Source organism: Chenopodium album, chromosome 25 (assembly GCF_948465745.1).
Source record: "Chenopodium album chromosome 25, dcCheAlbu1.1, whole genome shotgun sequence".
Taxonomy (NCBI): Eukaryota; Viridiplantae; Streptophyta; class Magnoliopsida; order Caryophyllales; family Amaranthaceae; genus Chenopodium; species Chenopodium album.
In genome coordinates this window covers 8,748,069-8,768,099 of record NC_137858.1, presented here as the reverse complement: position 1 = coordinate 8,768,099, position 20,031 = coordinate 8,748,069, and the positions used below count along the sequence as shown (strand labels likewise).

Here is a 20,031-nt window from a genome sequence, read left to right as displayed (position 1 = left end):
AATTCATATAATATAATTTTTTGATCCACATCTTATGTTCAAATAAACTACGGAGAAACGAATATATAAGACTTAACATTCTTATTTTGAATGTAACATTTTGATGTTCATGTTAGAGGACAAATTCAATCAAAACCATAAAAGTTTTAACGCGGTAATTTTTATATATATACCATATACTCATATACTACCTCCGGTCTAAATACTCGCAACTTTGGAATATTTTATATTTCACAAATAATACCCCAAAGTTGCGAGTAATTTGGACCGGAGGTAGTAATTTTTTTCAGGGAATATGGTAAGTTAATTAGGCTCGTGTTAATGTAGATGGTGGGAAGTGATGGTGGATTGGTGATGAGTGGGTCCTTTTTGAATTTTGGCTATCGTAATAATTGCTTGAATTGGTTCTCCACTAAGTTGCTTATTATTTGATTAATGGATTTATGATTTTTTGTTGTCCATATAAATTATATCGTGAGATTATATACTTATTAGTGGACACTAAGGGACTGTTTTCATTGACTGAAATCAGCTGAACTGAACTGATTATTTTATAAGAGAAGGAAATTAAGAGCTGAATTGAATTGAGATGAACTGAACTAAACTTATTAGAGCTGAACTGAACTAAACTGAAAATAATCGTATGAGAATAGGCCCTAAATCTAATTATTTACGCATCTTTTTCTTAAGGATAATAATATACTTGTAGCTCTTAGGACTACAAATCGACAATTAATATAATTTTTAATTTGGTATAAATTTAGAGTTATTTATTTTTGAAAGAATTAATTTAGGAATTTTTAGTTGCAAAAATACGTAACATTTTGTTATCCAATTTATGTAAAATTAAAACTCTTCACCTATCTCGTATGTAAATTTGTGTAAAAAAGGATTAATAACAAGATTGAAAATTTTAAAATAATTAAAAAAAATAAAAAATCTTTTTCCAATTAGGACATTTACAGATCTCACTACACAACATGTTTGTGTTTGCATGTGACATATTGTATAATAATATACTATACTCGTAATATTTTATCCTAGATTTGTAGCTGATCACTAGGTGTACGTTGCGTTTGTCAATGTATTATTTTGCAAAGAATAAAATTAGGACAATCCTCGTTGATCGAACCTCTAACCTTTTGAGTTTCCATTATACATTCGAATCATTGATATTCATAAGATTGGGACTACGTACACAAAGAGGTGGAGCTAGGCCATAGCAAGATGGAATGTCTTCTATGTTGACCCTTTAGAGCTCACATCATACTATCTAGATGTTAGTGTTAGTGTGTGTGTGACAATTCTCCATGCTGTTAATTTGCTATAGTCCATGAAAAGAATGCCAAATGAAGAGTGCATTTTGCTCCACATATATAGCCTTAACCTAAGCTAAGCTAGTCCATATCTTATATAATAGTGATAAACTGATAATATAACGTCAAAATTCAAAAAAAAAAAAAATAATAATAAAAAAAAAATCCAGGTGGTGGTCCAAGAATTATATAATATTCAATATATGACATAATATAGTAAGAAGTTTGACAATAATGTATGCTTAATCTAATCTATTTTGTTGGTAATGGCAAATTAATCTTGACTATAAAATTGGCTTAATTTAATTTCATCATGTAAGTTTTGTATTATTGGTTGTTGACTAACCATACAAAAAATTATGATTCATATTAAATTACTTTGCCATGTTTAATTTGCATATAAAATGTGGTAATTGCTTCTTGATTTAATTCGTTAAATTAGTCAGCTTTATACGTTAGTTTTGACGTCATGATGTGATGTATAAAACTCATGTTATAATTTAATAACATGTGATTTAATTTAATTAAGTGATGATTTGTGTTCCAAAAAAAAAGTATAAAAGATAATTCAAACAAGCAAACAAACCTTGTGTAATAATGTAGTTCACTTGCCGTCAAAAGAAAAATGCATTTTAGTTACTCTATCCTATTGATTGGTTCGCAATTGTTTTTTTTAAAGGAGTCGAGTAATACTTTCTCCTTTTTTAGTTGACACATTTCAGTTATCACATTAAAGAATAAAAATTTTACAATTAATATTTTCTAATTATTTGCTTTAATTTGTAAAAATTATAAAAATATGTATAATAATAAAATCATACATGGCTATATTTTATCGTAGCAATAAATTTTTTTTTTTTTTTTTAAAAAAAAAAAAAAAAAAAAAAAAAAAAAAAAAAAACTAGCTTAGTCAAAATAAAATTCATTAATAATGCAAAAATCAAACGTGTCAACTAAAAAACAGAAGAAGTACAATTAAAGCATTAATCTAATCTCATACGAAGTATATCTCAAATCCACGAGGTATGTCCATGATCACCTATCTCCTTCATCTTCTATTGCTCTCCAACTGGCCTTAGTTTCAGTACTAATAGTGAATTTGTAGGGGGTTCATCAAATAAAATTATTGATATGGTGGAAAGCTTCATTTTTGTTATTTTCGAACTGTTGTTATTCTATATTATTGTTTGATTTTTAGAGTTTATAAATATGTAAGATTCCTCCTCTTTTTGTTATCTAGATATGTATTTGTTAGATATAGACTTTTCTTATATATAGTTGTTGTATGATTTTTATTAATGGATAATCAAATAAAATGAAATATATATACGTGGTCTGATAAAACCTTTGTATTATGCTCTATTTTGATTTGAATTTGACTATTATAAGCTTAAGAATTTATGCACAAGGTGAAGTAAACATAACTATGTTCCGTACTTCAATTCCCTTTCACAAAATAAACATGGATATTCAATTATTCTACCCGGCCTCTCGGGACCAAGCTTAATAATGAGTAACTAGCTTGGTTCAATGGTGATTTGACATAAGATCGACTTGTTGACTTATTTTAATTTCCTTAAGTTCACATACGTCGAGCTCATAACTGAGCTAGCTTTAATTTATTGCGACACATTATATTTAACGCAAGTCATGCTCATAATTCATGTGTTATCGCCCTAAAGATAAAGATATACGGAGTACAGAGTACATACATACGTTGTTCATAGGAAAAGAAGAAGTGGCAAAGAAGAATAAGGTACTCAAAAAGGATAGGAACCTCATCACATCACACATATATATTGGACCACTAGCCTAAATTGTGTTGATGCTATTAGACTGAGACTACCTCATTAAGGTCACTATCTTAGACAGCCTAATAAAGTCTACCAATTTTTTTCAAAACTATTTTTTCCATCACGTGTATTTTTTGGCACCAATTTCTAATTATGACAATCTATGATGACTTGCGTTCCTTCGATCATATAAATGAAATTAGTATTTATTAAGCCCTGAAATTATTGATGCATGCTTTTACTGTACTTCTTATCTAAGTTGTTTAAATTTCTTAATTCCCGTGAAATTTTGTCATAAGAGACTATCAATAAGGGATGGAGGGAGTAAATTTTTTTTTTTTTTGAAGAGAGGATGGAGGGAGTAATTAAAAGTTGAAATAAAGTTATGAGATTAGACTACATTGAAATTTTAAGAGACCTAGATTATCATCAATTGCTACATTACAGATGTATTGTTTGACATACAAATAGTTACTAACAATCAACTTTTACCTGTTTCGGGTAGCTCCGGCACAGATAATCTTCGTGGGTTGGTAAAGGTTTACCGTCCAATTGCGCACCTGCACAGTCAACACAGATAAGCTAACCCGGGGGTTATCCGGGAATAACCTCTCCGATGCTAAAGTCAGCAATCCGGTAAGAAGAAAGAGTGAAGAGAGAGAAAGTGTTTAGATATGTAGAGAGAGAGAGAGAAAAAGATTGTACCTTTGGGTGAATATTTGCTTGGGTATATATAGAAAAATAACCAAGCTGGTGCCACCTATAACGATAGGTGGCAAACCGACCTCATAAGCAACAGGTGCCTACGTGGCCTCAAGCAGCTCTCCACGTAGCCGTTTAGGAAGGCCGTTATGGACACTTGAACTTTCTTATTAATCTTATTAATCAGTCGTTCATGTGTTATTATTGTCTCTTATCGGCTAATTGGGTATTATTACCGGTATTATCCCGTACAACTAGCCCCCCAAGTGAGGTCGTCGGTGAAACCGGCGTGCTCACTTGTAACTATGATAAGAATTAAAGCCGATTGAGGTACCGATAGTTCTTTGGAATTAGAAATGTAAGGTCCGCCCCTTAATTGAGCAAAGTACCGACAGTACGATGGTCACGCATAAGCTGCGTGTGATTTTACAAAAAATCTCTAATTTGCCCCTGAAGTGATCAAAATACCGATAGTAATTTGGTCACTCAAAAACTTATTGAGATTTTACAAAAAATCTAATTTTCCCCTGAAGTGATCAAAATACCGATAGTAATTTGGTCACTCAGAAACTTAGTGAGATTTTACAAAAAATCTCTAATTTGCCCCTGAAGTGAGCGAAATGCCGATAGTACGCTTTGGCTTTTTTACTTTGATAAAATTTAAAAACTTCAAAACTTCGTGGGCGGGAAAATTTTAAAATGAGTGGGGCACGTGTCATTCATCCCGCGTCTTAGATTGCGAAAAGGCGTTTTTCCCCAGCCGTTGGATTACATGCACAAACTGTCACTTCAACTGCCACTGTTCATTGGGGTATATAAGCCTCGAAAATCAGGAATTTTCCCCATTTGCTCTTCATTTCCAAAAATTTTCTCCGAAGTATTTTCTGCGAACACACTTAGGGTTTCGTCGATCAACTTGCATCACCAAGAGGAACAGTTCCAATTGCTTGCTTGAAGATCCAAGCCTCTCAACCTTCGCACTTCAGTGTTTCTGTCAGTTCTGTCGTACGAAGTCCATTTGATTCTACGAGGTAAAAAGCCCTAACTTTTGTTTATTTTGGTAATTTAGAGCGTCAGTTGCCTGTTTCGCCTTAGTGTTGTGTCTGTGGTTGTATTTGTTAAGTTTATGCCTAAATTTGTTCAAAACTCGACTTCGGGTAAGGCCGGCGAGGCTGACCCGTTTGCACCCTTGTCCTCAGCTCTAGTGAACGAAGTTGAAAATTCTTGTCAGCCTACCTGGTCTAATATTTTAGAAGACGTTGAGATCATCTCAGTCTCCCCGATAAGTATTTGCCCTCAATTGCACTCTACTTTCGAGATAATTCAATACGGGTCAAACTTAGGCAAGATAGGTCGTAAAATAACAGCAATGCCGAGAACCAAAAGAACTAGTTATCAACCTGAGGAAGGTGAAACCTCTGAGCACCGTGAAGGTAAAGAACCTGTGGTTGAGGAAGGTTCTGATATCGGCGATGAGCACATACAGTCTGTAGAGAGATCTTTGGAGGATATGGGTGAGGAGAGTGTGGGTAACAGTGGAGATGAAGGATCCGGTAGTGGGGATGGCAGCCAGGATACTGAGGTAAGTGAGCAAAGGGTGAGAGTGAGGGAGGGTGAGGCCGCTGAAAGAAGCGATGCCGTCATGAAAGAAGAGAGTGTAGATGAGGGGTATGATTCTGAGAATGACGATCCAAAATACCGACAACCCCTTGAGCTAAAGGCCGAGTATAAGGTTGCGTCAACGAAAGTTGACCCAGACTGGCTTGCGAAGGCTACCGATAAAGAATATTGCCGTATCGGTGCTCATTTCTTCAATCTCCCTGACGGCTATGATTTGAAATTACCCAAAGAGGGTCAAACTGCTCTTGACTGTCCTGACGGTCATATAGTCGTATATGCGAAACACCTTGAGTGTGGCTTACGGTTCCCGCTGCATCCTTTTATCGAGAAAATTTTCAGGGCTTGGAATGTATGCGTGGCGCAGCTGACACCCATTGCTATCCGCAATCTGATCGCACTGTGATAGGCCGTCGTCGAGCCTACCAAAGATAAAGTCCTATCTTGGTCTCACTAGCTATTAGCAAGGGTAAGAAAGGGTCGAACCCAAGAGAGGCGTTGAATCAACCACCGAGATATTATTGTTTAAATAAGCCAAATGAAGTCGAAATTGGGTTGGTTTAAGTAACTTCTACTAGTTCAATCAACTAACACTAATAGGATACTAACAAATATTAGGGAATTCTAGGGCTCGGGTTATACCACTCAACTTCATTACAAATCACAATTAGCATGTAACAATCAAGGTAAAATAAGGGGATAGTATAGGGGAAGTCATCTAAAGCACCCAACTACTCTCTCAAGCTAGAGGGATTACTTGAATCATGAATACAACCTACTCTCGTGGTCACAAAGCATAAAACAAGTATTAAAGCATAATCACGATGACAAAATATTCCCTTGACTGGAAATTCCTATTCTCATGGAATTTCGAGTCAATTAAGCATAAGGGAGCTAACTCAAGTTCATCTCTCGATCCTTCGTTGAGAAAGCTTTGATAAATAGTTCTAGCAATGGCCATATACAAGAACTAAGCAATTAAACCACTTAAGCTCAACTAATTAACACCCAACGATTACCAAATTGGCACATACAACAAGTGATTAGTGACTACATTGAGGGTTTTACCCAAACCCTAGAAAATTAGACTACTCACAATCCATGGAGATTAAAGCAATTAAGAAATTCAAGCTACTCATGAACAAGATTCAAACTAAAGATTAAGCCAATTAACAATCTAAGCATACAAGAATTAAGCAAATAATTAACAATTAAAGCATTTAAGATGGAAGAGAAGAGTAAGAAATGTTACTAGAAGCTTCAACTTTGAATAACAATGGTGGAACTTGTCTTCTACAATGATTGAGATTGAAATTTCCAAGCTAATAATTAGAATTTAACTAATGATTTGAGAGTTTTTGTGTTTCTAAGATTACAAACTAAGAGGAAAGCTCTCCAAACTTTTCTTCGGTTTTGCTCCTTTGTCTCGGCTTCTAACCTCGGTTTATCATCCATATGCTTCAAATGGTCGTCTTCGAACCTAAAAACTCAACAAAAACACTAACAACCCGTGAAGCAAGGGATACACAAAAATTGTACGATAATAGAGTAAAAGTGAACCAAAACGCCAATTTATCAAGTAAACAAGGTTCAAAATCACCCTAAAATCATATCGAATAACAAGTTATCAAATCCCCCCAAGCTAAGCTTTTGCTAGTCCTCGAGCAAAGGAAACATGTCAAATCAAGAAGGAAAATAACTTGCTAATGATCAAACCAAGGAGAGGTAATAAAGAGGAAGCACAAAAACACAAATCCGCATGGTAACAACCATAATCACTTTTAGCACAAGTGATAGGCAATTTAAACCCCTAAGTCGCCTAAGAGGACGAGTTTTTATCTCGTGAGGGTTTCCATTGAGCTTAACCCACAACTCACACAAACCACAACAAAACTATCGAATTACACCGATTCCAGTGTTTTTATCGCCCAAGTCAACTCATCGGGATATAAATCACAAGCAAGACAAGTGAGAGACTTTCAAGAATTACCAATCATACAAATGTGCACATGAGTTGGGGGTAAAGAGGACAACTAAGCAAGGTTGCACTAGGATACTTCTTTAGACCTTTTACTAGTTCATTAGAGCACATCTAGATATTCCAAAGTTGTAACAAGCCCTCTTTCGGTTATAAAATCTCAAAATGCAAGTCCACCTCCCAAAATGCACTCCCAAGCCCCTTTAACTACACTCTAACTCGGGAATTACACAAGAAACGTCAAAATAGACAATGTGTGGGAGGCATCCACAAGTTGACCTCTAAAAGTGAAAATTTGAGAATTTGGGGGAGTTTTTTTTTTTTTTTTTTTTTTTTTTTTTTTTTTTTTTCATTTCAACATTCATTGCCCTCGCCTCTTTTAACTGTGAGCGGCTCTTTCTTTTATTCGAAACATGTGGCTTATTATGCCACTTATTACACAAGATACAAAAAGAACCAATTCCCTAATAGAGTTTCATTTCGGGAAGGAAAGGGGGCACATCAAGGGCACAAGGGACCGCAATTCGATGCAAACATATCCTACTTAGGCAAATTTAGACAATATCCTATGCTAGACGTGCAATTGAGCATTCATCGGTTTTCATTTCATATGCTCTAATGCAATCGAGATTAATAGACCTCTAAATGACCCCAACTCTTGCACACACCCCTCTAAAAGAACTTTTACTCATCACTCAAGAGTCAAGCAAGCAAAACATATAAGCATCGTCATTTGAGTCTCATCCTTGGGTTAATTTTTTTTTTTTTTTTTTTTTTTTTTTTTTTTTTTTTTTTTTTTGGAATAATTGAGAAAATTCTACAAAGCACTAATATTTACAACAATAAACTAAGTTGAACATGAAAGTAAGACATAACTATGCACTAGATAAGGAGAGAAGAGAAGTATTCACATGATAAGAGATTTGGATTTCAAGGGGAGCAAATTTGGATTAAAGGGATTTGGATGTTAGGGAAAGGGAACAAACAACATGCAAATTCAATGCCAACACAAGAACACACATGAACCAACATATGAACCAATGACTCGTGAGAAAGACTCCCCCCCAAGCTATCATAAACATTGTCCCCAATGTTAAAACAATATAAGCACAAAGAGAAGGGGAGGAAGAATACTAACTCATTGGCTCGGTCCTCCTTGGGAGCTTGAGCCCCCGGGGTACAAATGCCGGTAGACGTTGCGGAATTCACCCAACTCCGATCTTAGACCTTCGAAGCTTGTCCTCATATTGTCATATGAGGTCCTCATGTCCTCGTGAGACTTTCTCATAGTCTCGAACTCGGTGCTCATGCGGGTGAAACCGGCATTCATTAGTTGAATTTGTTGCTCGAATGATAGGTGTGGGTTGCCCTCACCCACACCTTGACCTTGGTACCCCTCTTGGTACCCTTGTTGGTGCTCATGTTGTTGTTGTTGTTGGAATTGTTGTTGTTGGAATTATTGTTGTGGTTGCTCTTGCTCTTCTTCCTCTTCACCGGGAAGCCAAGGGAAGTCCCTCTCAAAGACCCAGTTTCTCTCGTCGTAAATGTATGTGGTCTCTGGGTCGGGAAGGAAGGCATAGGGTCGCCCACTCACATACCACAAGTAAGGATGTGCCCCTTCTGCGTCCACGACCCATCTCATTGTCCTCAACGATTGCATGTCAAGCTGCGTCGGCCCTGGACAAACCTCCTCATCTGCAAAATTAAGATCAAGAGAAGAAGCAATAATAGTGATCATGCCACCTATGGTGATGTTACCGGACCCCGTGGCAACATCCTCAAGGTGGTCAACTAGCCAAGACCCTACATCTAAGGTCGTGCTCCCCTCGCTCAAGTGCCAAAGGAAGTAAAGCTCCCTTGTAGACACTACCCCCGAGCTATCACCCCTAGCAAACGTCGTGTTTGCTATAGTCCGCTGAGAAAGCCTAAAACCGGGGTGGATAATGGTTGTGGCCTTATCGGACCTAGGGTTGTACTCAAAAAGGCCCGTGATTTTTCTCCAAAATTCACCCGCATTATAATTACGGGGGTACCTATCCCTGGGTCCTATGGTTCCGGTTGTGGGCCACCCAAAGGCTTGGTTTACCCTCCTTATGGTCATGTTATGTTGGGTATTCATGAGTTGGAAGGTAATGCGGCGGGGGGTTCTATTGTTGTCTCGAAGCACATGGAGGGTGGAAAGGAACTCGAGGGTTAGTCTCTTGTAGGTTGGGGCATGCAATCCTAACCAAGAACCTAGGCCGGCACCCTCAAACAACATCCTCACATCGTCCCCTACCCCTAGTTCATTGGCCACCTCATCATTGTAGAACTTAGTAGGCCTAATTCGCCTCTTACTATGTCTAAGAAAATTGTTCGAAAAGGTCAAGTCATTAAAGATTATTCCCATTGTGTCCACTTGTGGTGGATCAACGGGGGGAGGAGGCGATGGGTTGCGATACCTAGCATCGGTGTTTCTAGGTCGGTTTCTTCGAGACATGGTCACCAATGCAATCAAACAAACCAAGATAAGGAAATCACCACACAACCACACAAAGAGTACTAGGTCCACTAAGCCGACAAATCAAGGTTTACACAACACCAACAAGCACAACACAAAGCAAGCCAAGCTAGCCACCACCTAACACAAGGCAAGCAAATCACCAAGTAACAAGGGCTTCCTCAACAATGCAATTCATAACAATTCAACATTAATTTTTTTTATGCACTATTATCAAACAATTCAACACAACAATTCACTTAAACAAGCATGTTTTTTTTCAAAAATCAACTCCTTCATTCCACACTTACAAAATTTCAATTCTCACAACATTCACCAAACACCTTCAAATTCACAAATACTTGACTATTTTCAACAATCAATCACATGCAACCAATTCAAACAAACTTTCCCAAGCAATTTCATACAAAATACTCAAGAACTTAAGTAAGAAAGTAGTGAAAGGAAGGAACGATTATACCGATTGTATCGTGGGTGTAAAACCCGCAAATGAACCTTTCTAACCTTCCTTATGCTTGCTTGAGCTTACTCCTTTAACCAATTGCTTCAATTTTTAACCCACAAGAAAACCCCCAATTTGATTTTTTTTATGTTAGGGTTTGAGAAATTGGGTGATTTTTGGGTTTGAATGTGGGAAAAAGAGTAGTAGTTTGTGAATTTGTTGAAAAGGAGTGAAGATTTTTGCAAAATTTGTTGAATTTGAGTGAGAATTTGGGTGTTTGATGGAGATATGGGTGAGTATGGAGAAGGAGGAAAGGAGTTTAGAGAGAGAAAGGGGGAAAATGTGAGTGTGAGAAAGAGGGTGAAATTTTTTTTTTTTTTTTTTATAAGGTAGAAACCGTGCAGCAATAACACGGATTTCTGGGAACGCACGGACGTGCAGATTCAGCACGGACGTGCAGCCTCAGACAGATTGGAAGTTGGTTCTGCTTCAGTCTGCACGGACGTGCATAGAGTGGCACGGACGTGCAACATAATAATGCACGGGCGTGCTTAGTTTGGCACGTCCGTGCCAAACTTGAAAAATTCCTGATTGCAATGCTTCGCTTCTGCCTGACCCTGCACGGACGTGCTGTGTTTTGCACGCCCGTGCAGGCCTGATGCTGCACATTTTTGCCTTTTTTCTTCTTTTTTTTTTTTTTGTTACTATAACAATAAGGCATAATAATAGTAATAAAATTATTATTATCACCATTATTATTATGATTTTATTAAGACCACTACTTCACTTCCACAAATACATCTTTTTCTTACTTTTTCTTTTCATCAATACCTACAAAAGATATTAAGAGAAAAGTTAGTAATAATAAAAATGATGGAAATGAAATGATGGTTTTTAAGAGAGAGAGGGTGAGAAACTCGGGTTGCCTCCCGGAAGCGCTCTTTTAACGTCACTAGCTTGACGACATTGCGGGATCAATGAGAGTAAGGAACATCAAACTCATCAAGGTGAACAACCTTGGCTTCTTCATGCACAAAACCGTCAAAGTATGCCTTAAGCCTTTGGCCATTCACTTTGAACGGTTCACCATTGTCATTTGAGATTTCAATTGCACCATATGGAAACACCTTCTTAACGGTAAAAGGTCCACTCCATCTTGACTTAAGCTTACCCGGAAACAACTTCAACCGGGAATTGAATAGTAAGACCTTGTCACCTTCTTTGAATTCCCTTTTGTTGATATGCTTGTCATGCCAAGCCTTGGTCTTCTCTTTGTAGATCCGTGCACTTTCATATGCATCCAATCTTAATTCTTCCAAGGCATGGAGGTCAAGCAACCTCTTTTCACCGGCACTTTGAAGGTCGAAATTCAATGTTTTGATAGCCCAATGAGCACGATGCTCAAGTTCTACCGGCAAATGGCATGACTTTCCATAAACAAGCTTGTATGGTGTGGTGCCAATGGGAGTTTTGAATGCGGTGCGGTAGGCCCATAGAGCATCATCAAGCTTTGTAGACCAATCTTTTCTAGACCTATCCACCGTCTTCTCTAGGATCATTTTTACCTCCCGGTTTGAAATCTCGGCTTGACCACTTGTTTGTGGGTGGTAAGCCAATGACACCTTGTGCCTCACACCGTACTTCTCAAGGAGAGCTTGAAAGGACCGCTTTGCAAAATGTGAACCTCCATCACTAATGACGGCACGTGGCACCCCGAACCTTGGGAAAATTACTCTTTTAAAAAGCTTGACCACCACCTTAGCATCATTAGTAGGAGATGCAACCGCTTCTACCCACTTTGACACATAATCGACGGCCACAAGAATGAACTTATTCCCAAAAGAGGTCGGGAAAGGCCCCATAAAATCTATGCCCCATACATCAAAAATCTTCAACTCAAGAATGTTGTTCAAAGGCATTTCACTTCTTCTTGAAATATTGCCGGTTCTTTGACACCGGTCGCAAGCTTTCACTACACCCCACACATCTTTGAACATTGTAGGCCAATAAAAACCACATTGCAAGATTTTCGCCAAAGTTTTGTTAGCACTCATATGCCCTCCACAAGGTGAGGAGTGGCACATTGTGATAACATCTTCAATCTCATTATCCGGGACACACCTTCTAAAAAGGCCATCAACACCTTGTTTAAAAAGTAAGGGGTCGTCCCAAAAGTATTGGCGAACATCATGAAGAAACTTCCTTTTTTGTTGATAGGAGAGGTCGGGAGGAAGAATAGAGCAAGACAAATAGTTTGCAATGTCCGCAAACCATGGTGCCGGTGCTTGAAGAATAGCAAATAGTTGATCATCCGGAAATGAATCATCGATTGGCAAGTTATCAAGGTCACCTACAAAGATAGGCAACCGTGATAGATGGTCGGCCACAACATTTTCGGCACCCTTCTTGTCTCTAATCTCAATGTCATAGTCTTGTAAGAGCAAGACCCACCGTATCAATCTTGGCTTTGGTTCCTTCTTGGACAAGAGGTACTTCAAGGCCGAATGGTCGGTGAAGACTATGACTTTAGATCCCAACAAGTAGGACCTAAACTTCTCAATTGCATGAACAATGGCTAGGAACTCCTTTTCCGTGGTTGTGTAATTTCTTTGTGCTTCATCCAATGTTTTGCTAGTGTAGTAGATAGCATGGAGCTTCTTGTCTTTCCTTTGTCCAAGAACGGACCCAACGGCAAAATCCGAAGCATCACACATGAGCTCGAAAGGAAGCTCCCAATTAGGGGGTTGAATGATAGGAGCCGAAATCAATGCCTCCTTCAAACTATCAAATGCTAGCAAACAATCATTAGTAAACACAAAAGGGGCATCCTTTACCAACAATTGAGTGAGCGGCTTTGCGATTTTTGAAAAATCCTTTATGAACCGGCGGTAAAAACCCGCATGTCCAAGAAAGCTCCTTATCCCCTTCACATTTGTAGGGGGTGGGAGGCGCTCAATCACCTCAATTTTGGCACGATCTACTTCAATGCCCCTACTAGAAATCACATGACCAAGAACAATGCCCTCCTCTACCATGAAATGACATTTTTCCCAATTCAAAACTAAGTTCACCTCTTGACATCTTTTTAACACTTTAATCAAATTCGAAAGACAAATGTCAAAAGATGAACCAAAAACAGAAAAGTCATCCATGAATACTTCAATTGATGATTCAAGCATGTCGGAAAAGATAGACATCATACACCTTTGAAATGTGGAAGGTGCATTACAAAGTCCAAATGGCATCCTTCGATAAGCAAAGGTGCCAAAAGGGCATGTGAATGTAGTCTTTTCTTGGTCCTCGGGTTGGATTGGGATTTGGAAGAATCCCGAGTATCCATCCAAGAAGCAATAATGACTATGTGATGCTAGTCTTTCCAATATTTGATCAATGAAGGGGAGTGGGAAGTGGTCTTTCCGGGTGGATTTATTCAATTTTCGATAATCAATGCACATCCTCCACCCGGTGACCGACCTCGTAGAAATGGTCTCACCCTTATCATTTTTGATGATGGTCATGCCTCCCTTTTTTGGCACAACTTGAACCGGGCTAACCCACTTACTATCGGAGATAGGGTAGATTATGCCTGCTTCAAGAAGTTTTAAAACTTCTTTTTTCACTACTTCCTTCATGTTTGGATTGAGCCTTCTTTGGTGCTCAATCGAGGAAGCATGATCATCATCAAGTAGAATCTTATGCATGCAAATGGTGGGACTTATCCCCTTAATGTCATCAATTTTGTACCCAATGACATCTCTATACTCCCTTAAAACAACTAGGAGTTTCTCAAGAGAGATATCATCGAGCTTAGCATTGACAATAACGGGATAACTCTCACTATCATCAAGAAAAGCATATTTAAGTAGAGGGGGAAGGGGTTTAAGTTCAACCTTATGAGGAGGCGTAGTCCTCTCCTCTTTTGCTTCCACGTTAAGCACTTCAAATTTCATCACGTCGTGGATCAAAGGTTGGTTGAGCAATAGATCATACCCCTTTGCTTCTTCACCCTCCTCAACTAAGCTTCCCGTTAGGATAGCTTGTAAGGGATCTCTTTCATACAATCTTTCTCGGAACTCTTCTAAGTCCCTCTCCAATGTGTCAATTCTATGAACCTCATCAATCAATGGCTTTTTCAAAGTTTGTGAGAATGAAAATGAAATTTTCTCATCTCCCACATTCAAAGTCAATCTTCCTTCCTTCATATCAATCACCACTCCCGCGGTGTTCAAAAATGGTCTCCCCAAAATGAGGGGTACTCTTGTATCTTCTTCCATCTCCATTACCACAAAATCACATGGCACAAATATTCTTCCAACTTGAACCGGCACATCTTCAAGAATTCCCAAAGGTAGCCTAACCGTGCGGTCGGCTAGTTGTAAGGACATTCTAGTTGGTTTCAAGTCTCCAATATTCAAGCTTCTTGCAATAGAATAGGGCATCAAGCTCACACTTGCCCCAAGATCACACAAAGCATCCATGGCTTCCAAATCTCCAATCTTCACCGGTATTGCATAGCTACCGGGGTCACCAAGCTTTTGGGGAAGCTTGTTTTGAATGATTGCACTCACCTCCTTAGGAAGGGAGATGGTTGCACTCTCTTCAAGCCTACTCTTGTTGGATAGGAGATCCTTCAAAAACTTTGCATAGGTAGGCATTTGTGACATAGCATGAAGAAAGGGGATGTTCACTTGAAGTCCTCTCATGACTTCAAGAAATTTTGAAAACTTCTCATTCAACTTCTTCTCTACAATTCTATGAGGAAATGGAATGGGGGGCTTGTATACTCTCATGGGGTTTTTTTCTATTCTTTCCTCATCTTTCTTTGTGGCTCCCTCATCACTCTTTTGTTGCTCCTTCCTCTCAACTTCAACTACTTCATTCTCAATATCACCCTCACTTCTCACCACAACTCCCTCATCTCTCTTTTGTGGCTCCTCTTCACTCATGACCGGACCTTCATAACCTCTTCCCGATCTCAAAGTAATAGCCTTAGCATGCTCCTTTGGGTTCACTACCGTTGAGCTTGGAAAGTGGCCACTAGGATTGGAGGATGAATTTCCAACTTGTTGTGCAATTTGAGCTAATTGGCTCTCAATCAACTTATTGTGCGCTTGAAGTTGTTGGATGTTTGCATTCATATCCGCATTGTTCCTTACTTGTTGTGTCATGAAAGTTTCAAGAACGGATTCAAGGCTAGTCTTTTGAGGAGGTGGGGGAGGAGGAGTGGGTTGGTTATATTGTGGTCTTTGTTGGTTTTGATCTCTTTGGTTAGGATGGCGATATGGAGCTTGTTGGTTTTGAGAATGGGGTTGGTTGTAGTGGTTTTGAGGTTGGTTTTGATTTTGGTTGTAGTTGTTTTGTGGGGGGCCTTGGTTGTGTTGCTTCCATCCCGTGTTTTGTTGGGGTTTCCAACTTTGGTTGTAGGATTGGGAGTATTGCTCATTTCTTTGCCCAATTGCCGCCGCTTGCTCTTGGTTTGTTGAGTTGCAATAGGAGGACAAGTGATCATTTCCTCCACAAGTCTCACAAGCCATGACTTGTGAAGAAGAGCTTGGAGGTGTAAGGGTGGCTTGATCTAGCTTGTGAGCTAGCATATCAAACTTTGATGCAATAAGGTCTATTGCACTAAGATCGTGGATTCCGCCCTTCTTTGCTTGAGGTTGCCTTCGATCACCTCCATATGCATAGTGCTTTGCCACTTCCTCAATCATTTTGTATGCATCATCCACCGATAGCTTTTTAAGGCTACCACCGGCCCCGGAATCAAGGTTGGCCCTTGAAATAGGAGTAAGACCGTCATAGAAGCTTTGAACAATGATCCATGATGTGAAACCATGGTGTGGGCATTTCCTTGTGTAATCCTTGAAACGCTCCCAAGCTTCACTCAACGTTTCATCAATCTCTTGATTGAAATTGGTGATCTTTCTTCTTAGTTCGGCGGTCTTTTCCGGGGGACAATACTTTCCAAGGAAAGCTCTAGTGACTTCATCCCAAGTGCTCAATGATCCCTCTTCAACCGTTCTCAACCAATGTTTTGCTTTGTCACGGAGGGAGAATTGAAACATGTGCATACGGATGAACTCTTCCGTAATGTTGTTTTGCTTGATGGTTGTGCACAACTCGAGAAAGTTGTCCAAATGAGCAAAAGGACACTCATGAGAACTACCTCCAAATTGATCACTTTGAATCATACGGATGAGTTGAGGTGAAAGCTCGAAATTATTTGCATTCGTAGTGGGGAGACGTATGCCACTCCGTAGTTGGAATGCGTTGGGGTGGTCATAGTCTCGAAGCAACGGTTGAGGAGGAGGATGATCGTTATCTCCCATGTTATCTTCTTCGTTGTTCCCGAGAACCTCTTCCGAGTCGGAATCCGAATAGACAATGGAGAATTCGGGGGTGCCTTGCAAGAGTCTCCTTACGTTCCTCAAGGTCTTGTTCAACTCTAAATCAACGGGAATAAGCGGTGATTGCTTACTCTTTCGTGTCATGCAAAGTCAAACAAAGCTAAGAAAAACGTTAGCAATGACTATCACAAGTTAAAAACACAATTAAGCAAAAATAAATAAGAAAAATTATGATACAAATACACACACTTAGTCTCATTCAACAATAATACATTCAATGTGACTTTGCCTCCCCGGCAACGGCGCCAAAAATTTGATAGGCCGTCGTCGAGCCTACCAAAGATAAAGTCCTATCTTGGTCTCACTAGCTATTAGCAAGGGTAAGAAAGGGTCGAACCCAAGAGAGGCGTTGAATCAACCACCGAGATATTATTGTTTAAATAAGCCAAATGAAGTCGAAATTGGGTTGGTTTAAGTAACTTCTACTAGTTCAATCAACTAACACTAATAGGATACTAACAAATATTAGGGAATTCTAGGGCTCGGGTTATACCACTCAACTTCATTACAAATCACAATTAGCATGTAACAATCAAGGTAAAATAAGGGGATAGTATAGGGGAAGTCATCTAAAGCACCCAACTACTCTCTCAAGCTAGAGGGATTACTTGAATCATGAATACAACCTACTCTCGTGGTCACAAAGCATAAAACAAGTATTAAAGCATAATCACGATGACAAAATATTCCCTTGACTGGAAATTCCTATTCTCATGGAATTTCGAGTCAATTAAGCATAAGGGAGCTAACTCAAGTTCATCTCTCGATCCTTCGTTGAGAAAGCTTTGATAAATAGTTCTAGCAATGGCCATATACAAGAACTAAGCAATTAAACCACTTAAGCTCAACTAATTAACACCCAACGATTACCAAATTGGCACATACAACAAGTGATTAGTGACTACATTGAGGGTTTTACCCAAACCCTAGAAAATTAGACTACTCACAATCCATGGAGATTAAAGCAATTAAGAAATTCAAGCTACTCATGAACAAGATTCAAACTAAAGATTAAGCCAATTAACAATCTAAGCATACAAGAATTAAGCAAATAATTAACAATTAAAGCATTTAAGATGGAAGAGAAGAGTAAGAAATGTTACTAGAAGCTTCAACTTTGAATAACAATGGTGGAACTTGTCTTCTACAATGATTGAGATTGAAATTTCCAAGCTAATAATTAGAATTTAACTAATGATTTGAGAGTTTTTGTGTTTCTAAGATTACAAACTAAGAGGAAAGCTCTCCAAACTTTTCTTCGGTTTTGCTCCTTTGTCTCGGCTTCTAACCTCGGTTTATCATCCATATGCTTCAAATGGTCGTCTTCGAACCTAAAAACTCAACAAAAACACTAACAACCCGTGAAGCAAGGGATACACAAAAATTGTACGATAATAGAGTAAAAGTGAACCAAAACGCCAATTTATCAAGTAAACAAGGTTCAAAATCACCCTAAAATCATATCGAATAACAAGTTATCACACTGGTATAGGTAATGATATTTATGGACTTCCCTCTTACTTTGAATTTATTTCGCACCCTTAACTGGCTAAAGAGAGATAGTCAGTCACCAGGGTTTTGGTCATTGTTCACGGCCCCGGGCAAATGCACAGTCTGGCCGAAACTGACCAGTTGTAAAGGCTGGATGGAGAATTTCTATTTTTTAAGTGTTCCTGAAGAATACAAAGTTCGCAGGCGTTTCTATCCTGCTCATAGCATGTTCGATACTATTAGGCGTAGGGGATTAGGTGAGATAGAGAAGTATGCTTGTAAATTTTTTGATTGTACATATGTGAGGGCCGGTAGTAAGAATAAAGCTGTACCGGGGGTGTGGCTACCCAACTGTAATTATATCTTGGGTAACGCCCCTTTGTCTCATGTCGGTCTCTGCTGGACTGACGCATTTGGTATGGCTCTTCTCATATTAACAGTTTTGCTTTATTATTATTTTTTTATTTTCATCGTGTATTATTATGCTTTATGTACATTGTTACCATTATTTATTATTATTATTATTTATATATACTTTTTTTCTATTTTAGTATTCATTGTCATCATATTTCGCTTATGCACTTTTACTGGAGTACCTTGATGCCTAAAACCAGTTATTTCAAAATAACTGACTGCCCTGTCAGTATCTCGAATTTTAGTGTACCTGAGCTTCATATCCCGTACTCGTATTCATTCCTTGCGTGCTTGTTGTGGTGCAGGTATTAATAAGTTAGACTTTGCCAACTTGGGTTTACATCCTGACGGCAGGGTAAAATATCAGTGCCCTCCAAACCCAAGGCACAGTTACGATACCTTGCCCGTTTACTGCACACGTGCTCATAAGGGGAAGAAGAGAAGACGGCAAGACATGACTTCCAACGAGCAGCGTAAAACCAGAGTCCCTCGAACCCTTCCGGTCAAACGCGGCGGGGCAAATACTCAAAAAAGGTCTAGCGACCTCTCTGACCGTGACCAGAACAAGAAGCGAAAACAGGAAGAGGCCGCTAACACTCAACAAAATCCGACAGATCCCTTCAAGGATCTGAACATTGTGAATCTAGAGGACGACGCTCCTATCGGCGTCAGAAGACTGAATATCACCATGCGCAGGCCTACCGAGGCAAATGTTACTGCAGCTGAGAAGGTGATAACAGCCGAAAAATCGGTAGCGGCCGAGGAGTCTTCTCTGAGGGACCGACAAACCAGAGTGTCGGCCAGGTCTACTAGCAGCAAGAATGCTTTCATTCCTGTGACGGCAGGGGACTACATCGAGGTTCCTCATGTGAAGGTCCCTACCGAGGTGGCTGAGGAGTTCTTAGTCCCTAGCGGCAATGCTGGTGAGCCGTGGCATCCCCGGATTAACGTGAATAGGGGGGAGTCTGTTATTTGTGACGACCCCAATACCGGCGGGAGCATGGGCTGGAGAGTATTGAAGGACCTGGCCACACCTGCAGATAGGCCTGTCGACAAGCTTATCGCCCCTTGCGGCCAAATGATGAATGACATGCTCCGGGTATGCACTTTTATTATTATATACTTTTCATTTATTTTTTATTATTATTTTTTTTTATTATTTTTTTTTATTTAAGACGATAATTATGCATAGTTGTGTATTAACTCTCCTATCCCTTCCCCTTTTTGCAGACTGTCAACTCGGCAGTGGAGGTGGTACATATGTACCGGTATTACCAGCGCTGTCATGACCAGGCCGAGGCCAAGTTAAAAAAGAGCGAGGATGGCCGACAAGCTGTTATTAAGGAGAAGGATACACTGACGGCTAAAGTC

The 20,031-nt window shown here is 39.1% G+C and overlaps 1 non-coding gene across 1 annotated transcript; it reads left to right on the top strand.

Moving 5' to 3' along the window:
* Positions 1-16,177: 16,177 nt before the first annotated feature.
* LOC145615736 (small nucleolar RNA R71) lies at positions 16,178-16,284 on the top strand. Its single transcript, XR_014107330.1, has one exon. It is a non-coding gene; the product is annotated as a small nucleolar RNA R71 (small nucleolar RNA).
* Positions 16,285-20,031: the final 3,747 nt, after the last annotated feature.